This window comes from Genypterus blacodes, unplaced genomic scaffold (assembly GCF_046128005.1).
Source record: "Genypterus blacodes isolate CSIRO-AG114 ecotype Tasmania unplaced genomic scaffold, CSIRO-AGI_Gbla_v1 ptg000026l_1, whole genome shotgun sequence".
Classification (NCBI taxonomy): Eukaryota; Metazoa; Chordata; class Actinopteri; order Ophidiiformes; family Ophidiidae; genus Genypterus; species Genypterus blacodes.
Window position 1 is genome coordinate 721,332 of NW_027466839.1, and position 22,428 is coordinate 743,759.

The 22,428-nt window shown below is 44.4% G+C and overlaps 1 protein-coding gene across 2 annotated transcripts in view; it reads left to right on the plus strand.

Annotated features, from left to right (window-relative positions):
- Positions 1–3,066: 3,066 nt before the first annotated feature.
- ctbp2l (C-terminal binding protein 2, like) overlaps positions 3,067–22,428 on the plus strand; it is a 98,011-nt gene continuing 78,649 nt past the window's right edge. For both annotated transcript variants that reach the window (XM_076143520.1, XM_076143523.1), the window contains exon 1: positions 3,067–3,392. The gene's annotated coding sequence lies outside the window, so the exon portion shown is untranslated. The remainder of the gene's footprint in view (positions 3,393–22,428) is intronic.

The following is a 22,428-nucleotide window of genomic DNA, read 5'->3' on the forward strand; positions in this document are numbered from 1 at the left end:
AAAAACTCTAACCACGAGGAGAAAAAATAGAACAAACCTCAGGAGAAGCAATTCAGAGAGAGAGATTGCCTCTCCAACAGGAGCCGTAGGTGAGGAAGGACACAACTGACAGAGATGCACTGATAGTGGTGTTTATCCCAGTGAAGATACTGTTCCCAGCCATCGACGGCTGAGATGAACTTTCACAGACAGCTTACTGAAAATTGGTAAACGTAGCTGTATTGAAACCTGAAACAGGCCTCAAGCAGAGCAGGAGGATGGAAATTATTCAGGTAACAGCGCACTGAGGGGAGTTGAGTGTCAAGGGAGAGCGACGAGAGTGTAACTGGAATTGACAAACAGGGGGAAAAAAACAGCTGTGACACATGGACGCAGCGTGAGCAAAAACATCAGAAATCTGAACAAATTTGCTGCTCATGCTCTAATTCAAAGAGGTCCTCGGTAGTCGGGAGGAGCCGGTAATTCTAGTCCATGTATGAAACATGGTGGGGGTGGTGTGCCTTCGATAATTCATCTGGAGATTGATAGATGTATGTCTCCAGAGATGGCAGTGTGGATAGTATGTTTCTCTGCTCTCCGCCGAGACCCGCTGTGAAGTCTGCCCGTGAATTTGTGAGTATGGAGATCGGGGTCAGAGGTCCACATGAAAAGGTCTGTTGCAGTGCTACTCGGCACCCTTTACCTCTGCCTCTAATGGGATGGCACAAATCCCTCCTATACTTGAGGCTCCGCTCTATATCTCCAATGAGCTGCTTTGTGTTGATGCGGCTGGGGAGTGACTGGACTGCTCGGACATGCAGCGAAGGTTTTCTATATCTAGAATACCAATATGTGGCTTTATTTTGTGGACGTGTCGCTGACTGAAAGGCTCAATGTATTATGATACTTGTGGGTTTTGTGGTTCTTAAAACAGGTTGCAGGAAGAATGGTGCGCTTTTAATTTTGACCTGGATTTAGGGGATAAAGGGTGGGAAAACGCACAGTTTGGTAAGGATGATGTGACCATGAGATACTCTGGGTTGGATTTAAGCGGAGATCTGATCTGAGGAAACCAACAGCGTATTAGCAGTGGGAGACGTAAATTTGTCCTCTTTGATTGTTCAGAGAGATGACATTAGTTGCTTCAGTGCTTCTCTCTGTGAGTGCACTGTGTGTGTGTGTGTGTATCTACAGCGTATGAGAAGACGGTGGAGAGAAAGTCGACAGAATGCTGTGAACACTCATAACAATGATTGTTTTCTGAGAATTGGGTTGTTGAGCTTAGACGAGCCCGAATTTCTGAACAGTCTTGATGTTTGCAAACAATAGGCACAATCAATCTCAGTTACCAATAAAGTTATGAAGGTGTTGATAACATCATGAAATGTGTGATCAAGATGAGCTCTTAGTCTATAAAAATCCATATCCAAACAGAACCTGTGAAGCTTTTCCTTTTGTGCAAAAGCTCTACACCCCCACATATAACTGGCATGCTGATGAGAGGTGGACAGTGGTCGATGGACAAATCAATACAGGAGCATATGGAGCCCAGGCAGAGTACAGAAATGAAAACTGGAAAATGGGATATAGATAATTGAAAGCGCTGAGCACACTGATTGGCACTTCGCGCAATCTGCTGCCATTTACTTGACCCCGCGGTGTGACAGCACAAAGTGGACGCTGAGTCTGAGAGGGAAAATGGAGAGAACGTCTGCGGTTGCTTGGTTGTGTTGAACTCGAATTGCACATTCGAGAAAATCCTCTCATAGATTAGTGCCAGTTTTCTGTGCAACAAGTCCCCCCACCAAAACATGTAAATTCAGTCATGTGTGTCCTCCATGACCCCACTCATTCTCTGAGCATGGGAGATCATGTGGTCTGCTAATAATTATAGATAATTGCTTTCTACAATAGCCACAGTGTCACTGGTAGAATGAATAGTATATGGTGGAGAAGCCATAATAGCATTAATATGCAGTGCTCATTATCTGAATTAGATTAAATTATCGTACCTGCACATGCAAGCAAATCTCGACACCTGCACTTGCACCAAACGGACTCTAGGCGGTGTTGTTTCTGACGTGTCATTCCAAATCCCAACGGTAACGTAACGGTCACAGAATTTGAGTTATGGTCTATTGGCTCGAGACGTGCTCCTCCATTACTATTGACGGAAGGAGATCGTCACATACATCATTTATGAAGGTAAAGTACAAAAGTGTCACATTTATGGAAATTCCGGTGTGAGAGTTTAAGATGATTCGATTTAAATGTGATTTATTTCCACGTGTGTATGTGGAAGAGAATATCCTACCTAATGTGCTTTTTTTAACTGTTTACGTGCTCCCAACGCCACAGGTGATCAAAAACTGGTATTAGGTCACTTGTTACTTGTAAACGTTGCGTAATCCACAGGAAAATCCGATTATAATGTTTACATGCTTGGATAAATGAATTTACAATAGCACAATCTAGGTTTGTTACTTAGTGTAAATGTGAATGGATTTATTCCAATTTAAATAGAATGGTGGCGTTGCTTGGAGTGTAATCAAAGTTTGAACATGTGTTTAAACATCCTGTGTATGTAGGCGTAGAGAGAATGGACGGATGAATGCGTGGAACTCAATGTGCAAATCCGAAACGACACAATCAAGGGTCTTTTTTTGTGATGGGGGGGGGTACATTCCAACTTCTCATGCCTTCACTTGACCTTTTGACCCGGTCGGACTATTTTACGGCCTTTCATTGCGCAGCATCCCACTGTGAACAATTCCAAGAAGAAGCATTTATCTTGTGCGGAAATGTGGATTAGAGCGTGTGGATAATAAAGCCCCCGTCTAGTCCAGGCTGGGACAGAAAGAAACAACCTTCTCTCATTTTAACCATGGTATTTTTGTTGAACATGTGAGCAGAAGGCGTGTGTGTGTGTGTGTGGTAGTGGAGGTGGGAGGGTGGCTTCTTCTTGGTTTATGTCATTGGTTTAAACGACCCAAGACCCCGCCTTGATAAAAAAAAAAAAAAAAACCCGGAGAGTTAGACACAGTGTGACTACAGCCACGGAGGGAGGGAGGGAGGGAGAGAGAGAAAATAAAGCAGTAAAAACAGTTACACGGACACCCACTCGGCGTGTACTCGCCGTGTTTTTTTTTCATAAACACGGACGCGTATCCGACGCCGCGTATCCCGCGCTCACTCGCAGCGAGCCCGGCCGCGTCTCCTCGCCCCGATTCCGGCGGATTAAACCCTGGGAAATCCAACATTTTTACTCTCAACAAATACATGAAACATTTCTCCCCGAGGCGGACGAGGATGCTGCCGCCGACGTGCGCTTAAAGAAAGTCGGCTTCATCAACTTACGACACCCCCCCACCTCTTCCTCCTCCTCCTCCTCCTCTTCCTCCTCATTCATCCAGGTAAGATTGACTCCGAAACCGCATCCCCCGTCCATTTCCTCACCCCCTTCCTCCGGTTTGAGGTCCCCCCCCTCGCCCGGGATTGTGAGAGTTGTGCCCGGCTGTAAGCGCGTCTCGGGTCCGCATACAGCTCCGGCCATGTGTGTCCACCTTACTGCGCCATGAAGATGGGGGGAATGGTCGGGTGGGTTGTATACAGAGGGGAGGGGGGGAGAGGGAAACAGGGGGGGACATTATCTCTGACTACGCAAAACAAATCTTGTCCCTTAAACTGTCAATTGCGGACACGAATCGCCGTGTTTTTCCCTTCGTTGTCTCGGGTGTGTGTTTGTGTCCACTCACCTTTACACGGCACGAGTACATTGTTTTTGCCAAGACGGAGACACGTACGGAGTGTGTGTGTGTGTGTGTGTTTGCGTGTGCGTGTGCGTGTCGGTCAAAAGAAAATAGGAAGTAGGTTTATGAGGTGTGTGGATATTTGTGAGAAATACGACTAATATCTCAAACTAGAGCCCGAGTAATAAGTGTGTCTTATGTGTGTAATGTTGTGAAAGGCGCTAGATCGCTTTCAGATGGTTACAATGGATCCGCTGCACAAGCACTGTCTGCATTACATCTCGCTACTTAAGTATCACAATTCCGCAGATTATATCTTTCCACAGAGTGCCTCTTAACTTTAAAGAAGCTCTAATGTCATTGTTGCGCCCTTAACTTTTTTTTTAATGAAACCGGATCTACCAGTGCATTTATCGTTAGGAGTGTGTGTGTGTTGCTGTTTTGTTCAGAATTCATGTGCAACCCTAAGTTTCTGAAGATTCTCACTCATGCGGGGGAAATCTGTACAAAATGATGCTTCAGATAGCCTGAGATGCTCTATGGAATGTAATAGTTGCTCTATAAGAACATGGAATGGGTATACACATTATACATCCTTAATATAGGCACTGGGACAAGTGTGTTTTGAAAGTTGAGTGGAATATTAGGGTTCAAAAGGTCAAACTGTGGAACCCATAACTGCAGATGAGACACTTTGGAGCGAAACGGCCATCCCGCTGGATTCCCTCATTGGGAAATTGAGCTGTTTCTGGGAATGCCCCCATCCCCAATCCCCAGGAGATTCCAGGACCCTCCTTTGAGAACCACTAGCAGAGACTAATGCACTGCTCTTGCATCTCCTTGTACTCCCTTCCCCTCCCCCCCCCCCTCCTAACAGTTGTCAGGACAAGGACACGGACTTGTACTCGGGTGGATTTGTCACATACATACAGTAGTTCCTGAGCTAATCGTTCCGACCGGGGTCTAGCGTTATGTAACCGCGAAACTGGTTTGTAATCTGCATTGGAGGTGGCCACAGTGTAGGAACAAGGTGCTAATCGTGCTGCGTCAACTTGTTAATTACACCTACTTAAGTATTCTTACACATTTATTGGGCTAATTAAACACTGATTACGCCGCTGACAACATGACACAACAGCACATAGAGCGTTGGCATAATGAAGTTATCGCCCTCGCTCATCTTCAGTTTGAGACATTCCAGATGCCGGGCGGGCGATTCTACACGACCCGCTGTGGCCGAGGTCCTTCAACTGTTGAATTTGCGAGGATGAGGACTTGCGTTCGGTTAATCACAGTTTAGCAAAGTTAACAATCAAATGATTAGTTTTAATCCTAAACAGGGAATGACCTTGGAAAAGCAGCTCTTTGTCTATGTGTGTGCATATAGGGGGTGGGTGTGTGTGTGTATGCATGAAGGAATATAAGGCCACTACAGATGTGTGCAGCTTGGACATCTGCTCTGTTGTTGGCCATTGTCAAGGAAGCAGTTAAGATGGTGGGCAGCTGAGCACAACAAAGCTCCCTTGTCAGAAAAGCTCCATTAAACTGCTCCAGTCACAAGTGCTGCAGGAACGTGGTCTCCTACACTGAGCAGCGTTCCTCCCCTCATTTCCCAGGTACAACAGTGGCTCTTTTCCCCCCCTTTGGCCTATCAGTCCCTCATTCACAACTGGACAAACTTCCTACACATAGTGGGATAATGACATATTTTGTCACAGAAGTGGCTTTTTTCCCCCTACGTTGTTAGACAGTGTTACAGTTCAAAATGGGGGCCGTCACGTTTCCACAGAGGAAATTGAACAGACTCACTTAGTGGACCCCGTGAAGAGCCTGCCCTCTGCCATCCTCTCCTCTGTTGCCGAGCAGCACCCTATCACTCAAGGCAATTGAACGTCTCTGAGGGGACCTCTGTTAGCCCCGTGCAATATTTATTACCATCCATCATCCGGAGACGCTCGCTCTATGGGTGAATAACAGTGGCGGCTAAGCCCTGTGTTAAAAAGTTCCCTCGCCATTACAAGGGATTTATGGGAGAAGTATCCCTGGAAGTGCTGCGGAAGCGAGACGAAGCGCGCTTCAGAGTGGCTGCATACCCGCTGGGCTATGGTCCCAAATATGTTATGGACAAAATCCTGAGTGGTGCTTCAAATGGTTTAAGAGCTGTGTGTGGAACTCGTCCCTGTCACGCTTGATATCAAGTTCCTCTTCTTAAAGGACCATACCAGAGATTTTCCACGTTTGAGCCCATTTACTTCAAATTGGGTATAGTGTACATAATATTACTGCTAATCGCTTCGTAAGCCGCGTTGCTGTGTTTTAGTTGGGTATTTTTATTTCAACCTTTAACTACTTGTTTCTCTTTGTTAGGCGTGAATAACAGTTTGGAGAGTCTTTAAACTTGCTCAAGGATGTCTACAAGTGCTTAACCACAAAATGATAATGCGACATGGACACAATTGAATGTCGACTTGTTGTTAAATCTGACGGATTTCGCGACTGAGGCAAGTTTCAAACGAGTGCAGGCAAATTAATGAAAACCAATGGATGAATTAGAAACTATACCGCATGCTTTGAGAAAATGGTTTCACGGTTATCGTGTTTTGTAGTTAAACAGCACTCAGCACACAACTAACCTCATAGATCATTGTAACACATTTCGATTCCAGGTATTCCAGTGTTGCTTCATCTTTTTTGTGTAGTTATCTCAGTAGTGCTCCGAGTCGATCATCTGATGAATGCACGCCGCACCGCCGATCTGATACGCGCTGCCTCGGCTTCCTTTGAGCGCGAGCTAAGGCATACTGTGTGAAAATTAGTATGTCTCTGTATACTTCACTACCTCTCGATGCGCTCTTTGATCCCACAAAGATGAGATGGATTCGTCTCTCCTCTCTCAGTGCTGATTGTTTGCTTGCCAGAGTTGAGAGCGCTACCGGGATGAATTTGATAGCGGGGGAGAAGCTATAGGGACAGGGGCAGCCGCCGTAAACGAAACCCAGGCTGTGCTTCTTTTAGGTTAATTTGAATATGTATTTTTAATTGGTCTCTGAAGGCGTAAGACTTTCTCTACTCTGCCTTCCTCAAAAGTGTCTGCACGATGTGACTGTGTTGAGCAGAGGAGCCTGGGAGCAACGGTGTTCACTTGAAGCCGGGGCGAACGCGCTCATTATCTCCAACCAAAAGGCGAGATTGATTTAGTTGAAATCCAGGGCCATTTTTGAAGGGAGAATGAAAAAAAAAAAACCAGGAGGCAGAGATGTAAACTGATCAAGACGGTCGCTCTAGCCAGGGATCGCTCATGGTCAGAGCGAATAGGTTTGAACCAAAGTGCCGCGGCGGAGCCTACTCTCTATCTTTCACTTCTCGGAGCGACCAAAGGAGCCGTCACTCAGGCTGCGCCGCTCTCCGTCACTTCAAAAACACCTCCAACCTTTGGAAATGTTATATTGGAAAGATATCTCAAAGAAACATGTTGCCCGTCGTTCTCATTTCTTTGCCTCTCTGTTCTCCCGAGGCATTTTCCTCTCTCAGCACATCGAACAGTGTGTGTGTGTGTGTTTTTCTTTAGGGGGGAGGGGGGGGGGGGGTTTGAAGAATACTATCTGATTTTCCTCTGTCATCTTCCCTGTAATTTGATTGGCAGTGGCCGTGTTCTCCGGAGCTACACGGTGGTAAAGGATAATTGGAGCCGTGGACGTCCTTTTCATCGTAGGAGACTGAGGAGTTTGTAGTCTGGTGGAAAAGAGGAAACCCGCGCCAGCACTATTCTCTGTGCCATACAAAAGAGCGAGATGCAGCGACGGGGGCTCGCATAACACATCTACAGTATTCCCTAACACAGACAGATGTATTTTATTCTGACTGAACCAAGAAAGAGCTCTGCTTCATGTGGAGTCAGTCTTGGCTGGCAGGGATTTTTCCACTATTACTGGATGTTACAGCTGCTCCATGCTTTTAGCGTATTCCTCCCTGCATTAGTATCAAGGGATATAGAGGCGACCATGTAATATAGTGGAAGTGCACTGCCTTTCAGCCATGTAAAAGGTCAAGTAGCGCTTGTGCTGTGGCCCCCGTAGGATTTAAGAGAAGGTCCTGTTAGCACAAAGGTATGATGCTGCGTGGACGTCAAGCAAAGCAGTGGCACAGCAATTAGAATTATTAATTATTTTCTCACAACTTAATACTCTTTCATTTAATGCATATTAATTGATGTACTCCCGAATCCACTCTCACATAATCCACCAAGGATTTTTCAAAGGCAAGCACAAAAGGCTTTTATTATCTTAAGGAGGAAGTGGTCTTTTGGGACGTAGAAGTGCCCCCCTCCCCCCCCCCCCCCCCACTGCTCAATTGTGTATTACATTATGAAACAGACTTAAGTGAAATGAAATTACAACGTATCATCGGCGCGGCGAAGGATCCTATTGAATAATTACCTTGGCAGAGCCATTGTTGAAATGTCAGACGTGTTCCTTTTGGATGTGACAGAGGGGGTTTATGAAGTCCTCCCACCAGTGAGTAAAGAAAAAAAAGAGAAGCACTTTCAAGGTTAAATTGTGTGAAGGCCAAATGTTTGGGGAGGATGGATTAATTTCATGTCCCATAATGTGATTTGCACGATCTCCTCCTCTCCTGCCCTTGGTTTCTTTTCGAGATGCGCGAGCCTGATGAGCGCTGAGAGCGGAGGGGTAGGCGCTTGGGTAGGTGGGGGGGCCGCCGTAACTACCGCTTGCATTTATAAGTGTTTACAGAACTCCTAAATGGAATTATGGAGAGATGGCGCACGCTTACAAATTCGCCATCATTCCCCACACCCTGTCTCATTACTGAATACAAATTCAGCGGTTATCCTGCTGATGTGTTATGGGGGAAATTAGCTTTCGCTCATACATGCAAGCATGCACAAACACACAAATACGCTCGCACAAACACAGGGTGGGGGTTGGTTTCGATGAAAATCACTGTGCATCATTAATTGCAGGGGAGGCTGTGAAGGAAATAGGGAGAAGGACCACCGTGGTGTCAACATTACCGTCGCTGCTACTCTGCGCCGGCTTATCCACCAATATCTGCTTATCGGATGAGCTAATGAAGCCGGCGGTTTGTCTATTTGGTAGCCAAATCCTCGGAATAGGAATATTGTCATAAAGCAGCAATCTTTATATACTGTAACATCATTAAAGGGTCAGGTCTCATGGCACAAAGAATCTCATTTACTGCTTGTGGTACGAAGCAAGGCAGGTATTCTACTCACACAGGTTTTGAGACCTTACAACAGGTGCCTTATCCGTCTCCTAATATTTATTACCGTATTAAATAACCTTCGGAAAAATGGCCAACTATCACAGGGACGGTAAAATGTACTAAGTAAGCTTTGATAAATATGTTCAATAAAAACAAACTACTGCCAAGTCCTGTTGGTACAAAACCTGTTTTCTAATAACAACCGACAAGAGCAAAAAACATTCACTCATTTGCAGATGTTTGAATACTTTATTTCTGCACTGCAAAGACAAAGTGAGGGTGAAGTCCTATTCATGCGGTACTCATGACTCCTTCCTGGGGATAAAGCATTTTAAATTAGTTTCTGCGATGTGATTCTCTTTTTGTGAATTGTTTGTAAATTTGTCTTAAATTCTCATATCAACGGAATAGTTTTCATTCAGTAATAAGGTCTTTGGAGTATCCTGTACCTCGCTAAATGACACAAATTATTTACTATTGCCGTGTGACTAGATACTTACTCATTAGTTATTTGTGATTTGGGTGAAATATTCACATATTTGAGTAATCAAAAGGAAACCTTGCACTATGCAACGCTGCAATATGTTGAATCAGTGATTGAGGTCAGCGTAGGCTTCTTGTTGCTTGTGGGCGGTGTCTCTGGTGGCTCACTGTATCCGAGCCTACACTGGTGCGATTTTGCCTCTCACTGTGTGATTCAAACCCTTTTTTGAAGAAGAAGTCTACGCATTCATCAGCCCTCACTGCATTCATGATTAATGACAAACGGAGGAAACAAACGCCATGTCCACAAAAACAAACTGACGGCTGAAATGTCAATGTTTTTTTTACTCGTGAAGTCATCAGTGGTGGCAACGGGTCATCATTCATTCCAAATAAGCTGGGAAAGGAGGGGTGATATTTGGAGGATGAGGTGCACAGTGCAAATTCACCATCAGAAGCTTATTACGTGCAGAAGAAGGACTTGGCACTGCTTTCAAGGAGTGATCTTGTTTAGTACTTATCATGTCCCTAAAGGAGTCCAAATATTGTTCTTCCTGACAGCACACTTGGCTCGTCACCATGGGCAGCATTGTTTGTGTTGGTGTTTTTCTGGGAAGAACTTGCACAGGTGTGAAAGTGATCTCACTGCAGTGCTCAGCCGAGTGGCAGGGAAACCTGCAGTATGCATGCTTGGAGAATGTTTTTCCCCCCTAGTTGTACATGTTGCAGTTAATATACATGATACCCCCCAGCTTTTATTGCTACACACAATGCATGTCTTCCCTGCGGTGCACTAAATTCATAGCGCATCAAGTTGCGGTTCTTCTTCCTTCTCTTTTCCAGCAAAAGCTCTTTGATTGAGTTGAGTCTCACCTTCTCTCGCGCTGAGCCGTCTTCTCTGTGCCCAGATCGCTTTCTCTCCCAGTGCAGCGCAAATCTGATGCAGAACTGAAGTTATGTCTGCTCCACCTCCCACTGATTTCCCGCTTTAGTCGAGTGTTAGTCTGGAGAACGAGGAGGAACAGGGCTGCTCTCACTCATTCTAACCTCATTCTCTCTCTTCCTTTATCTCCCTCTCGTCCTCGCGCATTCATCTCCACTCTCCCTACACTGTCGGCGAATGTCTCATTGCTTATGTAATGTCTCTAAACATTTGTGCAGCATTAGGGGAAGTCAGGCGTGCCAAAACTGAGCAAAACGTCCCTCTGTGCACCCCATAGAGGTGGGACAGATGGCGACCCTCGTTCCCGGTCTTGTAAACTGCCTGTGACAGGAGAGATGGCAGATACGCAGCTGAACTAGGGCAACGCTAACTAAAGCTTTACAGACAGTGGTGGACACAGTTGCATTCACACTCATCAACACGCTGCTAACGCCTCATCAGTATGTTGCCGATTATCAAGGGCACGGCGCATCTCAGCCGGGCTCTCATTGCCTTGTTTTGTTGCTGTTAATCACAACACGGTGTTTATTGATCGCACATTGACGGCAAATTTGATACGGCTACAGATTGCGAACGCGCCGCCGGAGTGCGCCCACCTGTGATCCAGGTTGTGGTCGTTCCTTTAAACAAAGCTCCATCAGCTCCCTACATCAGATCATCCATCACAACGTTAAAGAAGGTGACCTGGAGTTGTTGTCTAATTCAGTCGTTAATCACCGCCATGGCAGACTGTCGGGCGCTTTAACTTTGCTCCCCTTAACAACTCTCTGGGCAGAGTCCATTACTGGGTAAACAGACAGTGGAGCACAGAGGAAATGAATGAAGATGCCCGGTGCAGAACCCCCAGAGGTGAGATCAAATGGCAGACCCAGTGATGATGAGGGATGTTTATGGCTGGCACTCTATTAGGAGGAGGCTCTTCCCTGCTGGCGCCTAATGAACATCTACCTTGTGAAATGGTTGTTGCAAAGCTTTTTCTTACTCTGAATTACCGGTGATTTTCATCAAAATGTGCCCTAATTGCTCTCAGCGGTGTGTGGGGGTAGGGCCACCAATGGCGCGAATGGCTTTTGGGGCGAACTTGGCAAGGTGACTGTCTTGCGGCAACATTAGCCATGTTGATTTCAGTGAATCCATAACTCTGCATTTCCCTCCTTTGTGTGTTAATGAAAGCCAGTTATGTCCTTGGAGGATGATATTTCAGGCCCAAACTCTTCTCCTTTCTGTGTACACGGTAACGCCTCCTCCAGATGTCCCCCACGGCGGGAGGCTGTGAGACACATGCGAGAGGCTTAACACACACACACACACACACACACACACGGATCAACCCTGAGGCGGGGGTTGCGGAGGCCACTTCAGCTGACCTGTTACGAAATAAGACTTTACAGGCTACAGAGCAATTGCATGTTGCAGTTAAAAAAAATGCTGACAAAAAGGTTAGTGTGAGTTAGAGGAGAAAGGGGGGGGGGGAAACATCTCCGAAAGGAGAATGTTTTGGGAAAAGCGTAGACAATGTACCATCTGCACACGGTGGGGTGTACGAGCGACACTGGACCTCTGCTGTGAGGAACTATTGCATTGTTATTAAATGGCTGCTGCCTCACTGGCAACCATATTAAAGCCTCAGATCCTGCGTCTGATGCGAGAGGATGAGGGGGGAGAAGAGGGGAAAAAAGGCCAAAACAAGTCTGGCCTTTTGGACACGGTGACATGATGTGCAGCTGCGACGGCACAGATATGGAATACAGTGCAAACTTGTAAAATGAAAAAGCAGAAAAGAGGCTTTTTTCTCTCGCGCTCTCTCCCTCTCTCTCTCACCCCCTCAAGCTTGCCTCCTCCGCCCACTACCTCTATTGGCTCAGCATCTTATGCAAGGTGCACTGAGAGGACAGCTTGTTTTTATGCTCAGGAGCTGAATCCTAAGAAATCCACATCGAGCTACTCGGGCCGTACCGGCTCTTGTTGCAAAGGGTCAGGATTCATTGTCTTTCTACCCTTTGTGCCCTTTATGAGCGTCTGCAAAAACTACTTCTAATTTCATTTGTAGATGTGTGCTTTTTCACATTTATGGCTGGAGGAGTCCACTTTAGCTGGAGCGGCTGGACTGATTGATGCTCGCCGCCCTTTGCGCAGGCTGAACTTGGTGGCAGACAGTCCATGAAATGCCACTGAAGACTTGGAGTTGATTAGCTAACCCGCGCTCTACCTCGCCTTCATTCCCTCACACTCCGGGGCAGTAAAATGACTCTTGAGATTTTCTCATTCCGCTAACAGTTTCTTGTTAACTTTCGTCGTGCCAGAGGTTATTCAAAGTATGTATAATTTGAATGCATACTTGATGCGCTGTTTGACTTTGTGCGCCTTCTGTGCAGCTTCTGCCTGTTTTTGAAAGAGGAAATATTAACATGTCGGAGATGTTATTGTTTTTTTCGTTCAGACTTAATCGGCGAACATTCCCATTCTATCCAGCTTGGTCCAATTCCTCTCAGTGCACCCCTTCAGAATAAAAGATCTGAATGAGCAGTTTTGTAAAAGTTAGATGGCTCTTCAACAAATTGTTCATTTATATGCAACATTTTTATTCTGATTAAAGCAACCAATAGATTTTTAAGTCATGTTATTCCCACAATTGGTTACTCACTTTTTATTATCTTGAAAATTGATTAACCTGATAATTTTGATTATTAATCTAGTAATCGATACTAGATACTAGTCGATATTACTCCTCCTGGTTGTGTTCAGTCGCCGTGAAGAAGACCGCAGAAGTTAATTGATTAGAACTGACGACTCGATTAACGGTGGCAACCCCAGTAAACATTGTAATCACATTGAAATCTGTTTATGTGATTGTAGGTGGATTCCAGTTTATTCAACCTTTTAAAGACTCAGTCATTTGATTACGTAAGCATCAGTCAACTGCTTTTATTGGATTTGAACGTTTCAGAGTTTTTGAACTGTTGGTAAAAATACATTTGGCAATGTCGAACTCTCTATGGGTACTTAGCAGTATTTTGTGTATTTTATGAATTCATGGTGCAAACCATTAGAAGCTGCCCTGACATAGTCTCTGCAGCTTTTCTTTTTCAGCTGCTCCACTGCTTTTAGGACAATGGGTAGAAATCAAGAGTATAAAGTGGTGAAATAGATTTTTGTACAGTGGTCATCAGAGAAGGAACTGCAAGGGCAGCTGGCGTATAAGAATATACTTTTGCCCTTCGTCGAATCTCTAGCTTGGTGCCATGGCGCAGAGTGCTGCAAGTAGAACAGGTTTAATTGAGGGCACAGCATGTCCAGCTTGTATGCGCTCCAGAGGATGCAGCATGCCATTGCATGAAAACAGGTAGCACTGATATTAACCTGCCCTGAGGAGATTGGACTAAACTTCTCAAGAGTTTCCCCTTGAGAAGGAAATGATTTGGTAAATCTTCGAGTCAGCCATCTCTGTCAGATCAGATGCTTAGTGAATCGTCATGTACTCCATACCACACTTCCTGGGGTGAGTGGTGAATGGCCATAAATATGCATGTGCGTCGAAACCTCCTCTGTTTTTCCGACAAAGTTTTCCCCGCGCATGATTTGAGGAGGCCGTCATCCTCCTTGACGGAACCTGACATTTGGAAAGGTCTTTGAGGAGGATTTGTTTGTGACAGCTTCAAATTACAGTGGCAGAGAGTGAAAAGGGAAATGAGGAGGGTGGGAGGGTAGGAGGAAGAAAATGGTTCCTGCCTATTTAAATGTCACTTCAACGAGGTGAATGCCTAAGCTCTTCTTTTCTTAAGCATTACATGGGCATTTCTCACAATGGAAAACATTTCTTGCCATCTCTCTCGCTGCCTTTCTGTTTGTCAGGCTCAGGCAGCTTTATTGGCAGCGGGCATTAAACTGTGTGAAGATTTGCCAACATCTTGACAGTAACCACAAACCGTTTAGGTTGTTTGTTTTTTGTGTAGGTAGGGACAGAAGAAGGACTGATAGCTTAAGTCCCGTTTGGATTTGTGGCTTATACTGGACTCTGTATGCAGTAGTGTATACATACTGCGGATCCAATTTGGATTCGGACAGTTTTTTCCAAAAGCAAGAATGGTGTAAAAAGTAAGAAAGATTTCCAGCCTAATATTTGCATAGGCATGGAAAATGATTATGTTAAATGACTACAGCTATTTCTATAAATCTCCATTTCTTTTCACAGCTATTTCTACCCAGCACGAGAGCCAAAGAGACTCAGTATGTTTATATAAGGCCTGTCAAAAGTATCCAAGTATGGAAAAGTGTGGATTCTGAAATTTTAAAACGATACCAATACTCATTTTCCACAGTATCGATTCTACTGCCGACATATGACACACGCTTCACGGTTTGTACTTTTTACTGCACACAGGATTTATACTTCCATTGTTTATTGCATTGTTTGACATTTGAACGTTAAATTTAATCGATTGATGATGATGAAATTATATAATATAATTTGTTCCATAGTTACATCTGATATAGGATCAACATACACAAGTGAATATACAAGTGTCCCTCATCATATGTCGTTGTTTAAGGACAACAGTGTTCTCCTATTGAGCTTCCAACAATAGCAAGGGGCGAGGAGTCGACCAGCACCCACGTAAAATGAAACGACTGGTGACACTGGTGGATTAAGTCCTCACAAGTCATGCCAGCTGCTGGAATCGGATGACAAGTACTTTCATGTCTACGCGTCTTAATCTGTTGCAGACTCTTCCAGCTGCGGCTCATATATAACTTGGTTATGCGTCGCTGAGGCAATGCCGGCAAAAACTCTTAAATCATACGTCGCTTACGTGACACCTGAGGTGGGCGACTAGTTTCCTGAAAGACGTTTGCCCTTTGGCCTACTTTCTCATTTTGCCTGACTGCCGTGACATGCTTTATTGAAGAGCTGTCTGCAAGTGTGCCGCAAAACACTCGACGGGCTCTGGCCAAGCGAAGCCAGAGGAAGGTGCCTCTGCATTTCAGTATGCAGAAGTTTGCGCTTTGGGGAAAGTAAGACTTTAAACTCTGCTCTCCTGCAAACAGCATCTATTTTAACAGAGGCATTTCCCATAATTAAACTAATGCATAGGAGAGTATGCTGGGTTGGCTCCCCTGATTAATGGAGCAATTACATAATCCATTACACTGAATTATGAATGTGCTAATGATGAGCTCGTGTTGGGTAATGATTCTCTGAGTTTGCTTGTGTAAAACACTGTATGAAAAGAGATGGAGGGGAGGGTTGTCTCTGTTTGCAGATGTTCCTCTAATCAGTAGGAGGTAAGGTTAAGAATGAAAAAGAAACGCGTGACTTCCCACTGAGTGTACCAGCTCCACCGTCACGGGTCATCGCTCTGTGTTCTTGAAAGAACGCCCCCTACTGTTCCTACTCGTACTGCTTGTTGCAGATTTGAGGATCTCCTGCCATGAAACACTGAAGGCAACACAAATCCCAATGATGGTTTTATGCATTCTTAGGATAGGAACATAAACGGTGTTATTAAGAAGGCAAAGGGACAATATAAAACCTGACCAGTCCCTGTCAGCTCCCCTCCCAAAAAAATACATAAAGCTGTAATTTAAGATTATGTGTACATTCTTGTCTCTGCACTAAAACGTTGCTGGACTTGTTAACTGGCACAATTACAACAGAATTAACCCTTCTACATTGGTGTGTGATAGCCAAGGATGCCAATCACTGATCATATATTTAGAGTGAACATCTGCTGGTACCGCGTGTGGCTGGTTGGGTGTGGATGTGGGTGGTGAGAGCAACATGCTCTTATGCCATATGATGAGTATATCTGTGGTTTACTGCTGTTGCGTGACTAATTCTGAACAGAACACTGCAAATGTCCCCTCTTACATTTTGAAATGGCTGGTGAAAGGAAAAGATTCAATGTAATCTTTAGTCTTCTCTACCCTAACTGTACTATTATGTTTTTGATTTTGAGGTTGCATTCCTTGATTAAATGAATACCATTCCCAAAAGGAGGAGATAGATAACAAAAGCAGATGAATTAAAGCAGGCTCTCTGAGGGTACATGAGCACTTAGAAAAACCAATGCCACATGTGTGTTGTTAGCGGAAAGAGAATCATTTTTAGACAATTCCCCATTGTTTTCCCACTCATCCCACCGTGCAAGGGCGCAGGGAGCTAGAGCCTAGACCAGTGGTCATTGGGCACGCCGCCAGTAGAGGCAACTCGCTTTGGTTTTGAGGCAATGTTTAACAATCTTGTTCAGTGTCGTATTCCTACACCATTAGCATCAGCCTCTTAAGAGGATTTTCTATGTTGTTGCTGGGTCAGTCACTTGGTAAAAATGAATTTGAAAACACATTTGGAGAGGCAGTTGTGTCTGATATTACATGTAAAAAAAAAAGCACTGCCAATCCCTGGGCTTGAATGACATCAGATACTGTAAATATGAATGATCTAAACAGAAAGATGTGCCTCTCATTTTGGACTCAACCGTCCCATGAAGCACTTGTGCAGCACGTCTAAATTGAAACTGGCATGCGGTCTAATGTTCAGACTTTTTTGGCTTTTCTCAGGTTACAGGCTGGTGGTTCTGACAAAATCTTTTCCTCCGTAGCTCAGGTTTCGTCGGTGTCTGGTGTTCAAAAACTTAACACCTTCAGATAAAATGACTTGGTTTAAAATTGTACATTTTTGTCACTTGTGATGTTTTGGCAGCACCGAGTGCTTGTGGTTGTTTCAGTATTTGTGATCTGTTGGAACAACTCACTCCTACTTCTCCTACCAAGAAAGGAAAAATATTTCTTTGAATGTTTCACATTTTCCGCTCTTGTCATAAAAACATATCACAATATTTTGTGTTAAAGGATGCGTTTTTTTAATTCTTGTACAAGACAAAGGGTCATTTTGATTGATGTGGGATTCAGCATTAAGTCTTCTGTTTGTGGCTGAAGAAATGCTGCAAACTGAATATTTTTCCAGAGTTAAGAATCCATGATGATGGTCCCCTCAGGCAAGCTTTGTGCAGCGTAGGTTTCTTCGGGTTCCGATTAGACCTCACAAGTGCCTTTAGCACCACAGGAGCCTTTCCTTCCTTCTGTGTCAAGGTATTTTGGTACCAGAACTATGGTAGTTTAGGAGTTGTGTGCTTAGTTTTCGTACATGGTGAAATGGCAAAAACAAAACACAAAAGTGTGGATTGATGAGGAGGTCCAATCTGATTTGCTCTATGTAGATGAGTAGATTGAGTAAGACTTTGTGTCTAAGGGAATGTAATAGATTGGGATGTCATTAGTTCTAATATTCATAATCTTGTGTGGTTGATGGTAAAGTAGTTCCAAATTTACAGCTGTAAATATGATTTCCCGGTCTCAAGAGTGCAATGTGTATAATTTCAATCAGTTCAGACGCACCACTGTGATCTACTCAGACTTCTTTGATTTGCGTTTCGTCAGTAGGCCAAGATTGGAACTTGCTCATCAAGACACGATTTTGACACGAGAACTGGTGGTTATTGTTATACAAACACCTCCTCCTTCTTCTTCATGGACTTGCCCCCACCATACCTGCCCAACCTCCTCCACCAGCACCAACCTATTCCAAATCCATGCTCTCCTCAGCAAACGGCATTCCTATACTTCTGCACACATTTCTGCAGTTAGTGTGTGAATGTAGAAATATTGAAGACAATAAAGACATTTTATTTACGCATTTTTGAATCCTCTTAATGGTGGAGTGCAAACTTGATGGATTTACGGATTCTTAATGGAATGAGAGAGATGGAAATTGTCTTGAAGTGCTCACTCACTGTGAATAGTAATTCTTTGAGAGATGCTGCTCAAACCCAGCTATATATTCTCCTGTCAATTTGCGAATGATCTTGAGAACATGAGTTAATTGCAGGACTACCTTTAATTGTACTCAAGTTCAGAGAATTCTTATTAGTTAATCTAATGCACAACTCACACATGCAGCTGTTCTCAGAGAATACGTCCTTTACAAAGGTGCTATTTCTGAGATTTTCTGAAGAGCATCTTGTGTTTAATGCTTTTGTCCATAATATACACTGAAGCTCTTTAGCGGGGATGATTGACATTTATTATTTTTCAACCCGCAGTGTCTGTGTGAAGCTGACTGAGGATGGGTCTCCATTAGAGCTGGTTCATTTGAAGTTCAGCATGTGAGTCCATTTTCCTCGGGTAAACAAACCAGCCAGACTCTGAACCTCCAGCTGTGGACACTTATCTGCTTATCTCAGATAGAAAATTGTCTTCTTCCCATGGTGTGAAATCCGTCTCTTCACACCTTCGCGAAGATAAGTGACTGGAGTGTTTGGCTTTTTTCTGAGAAAGTTGTTCTATGAATCACCTGGTGAAAGGCACGGCACTTCAGCATTTAAAGCTCGGAAAAGGAGATTTGTCAGTGTGTTCCGCTGCTAAAAGTGAAAGTGAAACTCTTTTTTATGAAGCAGTAAAAGTTTGTGACCGACTCTTCTCCAGGTGCAATGTAGCAGTTGTGTTTATTACTTTGTTAAAATGACTGAGGTGGGAACCTGCATAACAGTGTGTGTCTTACACTCTGCGGCCCAGGCACTATCCTCTGCAGGATTTGTATCGATTGGTCAAACACAAGTAGTTTGTAGGTTCCTTCCCTGTTCTCATTCCTCTCCAGGTTCAGTGTTTCTCAGTGGACCGTGTTGTGAAATGCGATCCATCTCCATTATGGGGCCAGACGGGGCTCTATTGGAGACTAAAACGCCCCGGTCCCTGGCTGTACCACCCCGGAATCCTCTGATCTCCGGGGACTGTCTGATGCCCGGTTGTACTAGCTGGGAATGTGGCCATGCCGCCTTGTTGTTGTGCTGTATGGCAGCCTTGTTTGCTGTGTTCTCTCTGAAGCTTACATTGTACATTGGACAAGTGTGACATTTTAGATGGCAGTGGATTATAGTGAGGAACACAGCACAGTGGTATGCTTCGCTATATTGCTGCAAACACAGGGGGTGTGTTTGGTTCTGCTTGTGTGTCTGTTTGTTAGTTGGCAGATCCTTACTCACATGCAAATTAAGATAGTTTAAACAATTTCTAATATTGAAATCACAAAATGCAGACAGCTGATTAAGGTATTTGCTGTCTCATTGCTTCCAGGTTTCCCATTGTGTTAATAGATGACAGATATCTGCCTCTCCCGCCTCCTTTTTATATTCAAAGCTGTGGTGTACTGTGATTATTTTGCTTTTAGTGATCGAAGATCCACGTTTGATCGCTGATATAGCTGGCATAGCCTATATGCTGGCCAACAGCTGCTCCAAAACTCTGCTGGTGTGCTGATGGCTGCCTAGTTTAACCATCATTATGTGCTCAGTATGTAGCAGCTTTGAATGTTGGCATGTGAAGTGGACTACAGATAAGCAAGGTCGTATTTACTTTATTGAATTTGAAATATAACCCACTGTCTAAGATAATTATTAACAATGCCCATGTATTTAACATGTCTGACAATGGCTTTAAATGGATGTGTGTATGAATTGATGCCTGTGCAGTTGTGGACCTGGCTCTTTGGGGTTTATCATGTTTGATTTATCTTCGGTGGACAGTTTTTGCAGGTGTGTTGCCGTTAAAGTGTGATGTGGAAACGCTTTTGGTAGGAGAGATTTGTCCAAGTCTAACTTTGCAATGCATGTGCAATTAATCCTCTCCTGCTGCTGCAGGCCCCTATCTTGCAGGTTGTTATTGTTTCTCCTCAGCAATTTACCACTGGGAAATTGATTTTTTTTTTTCTCTTTTTTCGGATACACATGCACAGCTCTGTTCATGAAAAATGGATAAATGTCAGCTCGGTGGCCTCCTGTAACGATAAGGACAAATACAAAGGGTGCAGTTAGAAACGGCCAGCCAAATCTGCATTCTGTTTATCAGGGGGAGGCACGCCAATGTGTAGAGATAGCAAAGCCACTGTAGCACGTTTGCACCAAAGGCAAAAAAAAATGTACAGATGAAATCTGCCGTCAAAGGTTGTGAGCCACGACGCGATACTGTGACCTGTGTGGAGGAAGCAAACGCTACACTGGATTATGGAGGCTAACAAGTCTGCTTGCACAAGTATTTTCAACGCGCCTGCTTTGCATAAAATCAACTTGGCTGCCTGTCAGTATTTTGCTCTGTAATTAACCTGTAGAGGCCCAAAACGAGTGCCCTCTGAAAGGCTTCATTAACCTGTGCCTAAGAGGCGGCCATTGTCCTCCAGCTCTAAGCGTCCACAACACAAATTTTCTGCTTGTGCGGTGCTGAACATGGCTGGTAGAGGACACACACACATTACAATTTAGGGTACATGCTTTTTGTATTTGTATAAACGAAGGCTGGGCATAGAAAAACAGACCGCACTGCTTCAGTAATATTGAAAATACCATTAAAGTCTCATTGTCATAGCTCATAGGACATAAAATTAATCTAGCTAGTAAAAAAAAAAAAGGGGGTTCAAAGTTAAGCAACCAGTTTGACAATCAAAGTATGAAATATTTTTTAACAATTTCCAGTGCCTAGAGAAAATGAAAGGACAAACGACAATAGGGATTTTCAAGGTAGAAACTAATTGTTGGAGTTTTACTCATTTCTGCTCCTGTCCAAACAGCTGAGGCAGAAACAGAAGGCATTACCTTCCTTCCACGCTTCGTAGTCGAGGTGGACAGACAGTCGGGTCAGCTGTCTCTGAAGAAGACATTTTACTTTCGTAACAGCACCCCCCCCCACACCCTACTACCACCAATCCCACCCAAATTAAGCCCTCTTCTTCTTGTTTAGTCAGCTTGACGTTTGAGCTGTATTTTTCCTCAACATCAGCACGCTGTACTGGAAAAGCAGTGCCCAGGGGACTCGGGGCTCTGTAGGTGTGTGTGTGTGTGAGAGAGAGAAGACAGACTGCGGGGTTGTAGCTCGCTGCTTCTCTCCAGTCAGTCGGAGTCGCTGTACTGTATGTGTGTCATCTCCTGGGCGCAACACCAGCATGGCCCACTTCTGCCTGACCGACTAGACTCTCAGCTCAGGCTCATCTGGGCTCTTCCCTCTCATCTAGCGTGTGTGTGTGTTGCTCTCCTACGCACACTCTCTCTCTCTCTCTTTCTCTCTCTCTCTTTTCCCAGTGTGGGTCCAGATCACTCAGAACACAATAACCCCCATAACCCACCCCCCTGCAAGCTCTCCAAGATGTCGAACGTCCCAGGCGAATCAGGCAGAAGGTACTGGCCCAAAGCCCAGACCAATGACGAGTCGGAGAGGACCACCCATCTCAGATTGAAACACGCCCCCCTCCCCACACCGGTGCATGCACACATACACATCTAGGTCACAGGCAGAAAGGGGAAGAGAGTCTTGGTGGGGAACCTTTAGCCTGTATCGCAGCAGCTGTGTTTTCGTTCAGTACGGTCTGCACACTCCTACATAGCAGGAAAATCACAAGTGATACATTACCCGCTAATATCCTGCCACAGGGATGGTGTGACGTTAAAGCGATATTTGGTGTTCATTTACCAGGTCCATAGTCCTTTTCAAACGAAACCCCTATGGATCTACGTTTCAATTTTCAGTTTTCTGTTTAAGTCAGCAGCATAAAGATCGAAGTCACGCACAAATAGAACTACCGTACCCGTATGTATACGTCTGAAACATTCCTCCAGATACTTCATGTTATCGTGCAGCATCGTGTAAACTGCTGAAGTGACTTTAAGACGGCAAGCAGAGTCAAAGGAACTAAACTTATGTATAGTGGCTTTTTGAGGCTTTACCACGTTTCATGGGTCGCCTCTGTTCATGGCAATTCAACTCCAATTAATGCTCCAACTTATAATGAAACACTGTATGTGACCTAGTTCAGATGTAGTTTCTGTAAAAATCACCTGATGATTCACTTTAATCATTGAAACTAAGAATATATAACAAGCTGTTATTAAATCAGCCTCATGAAATTATAACACAACAAGCCTCAGATGAAAACACGCAGACTGTAAAACATCTACGCGCTGTAACTTCTCGTTGCATTACTGTTGCCCT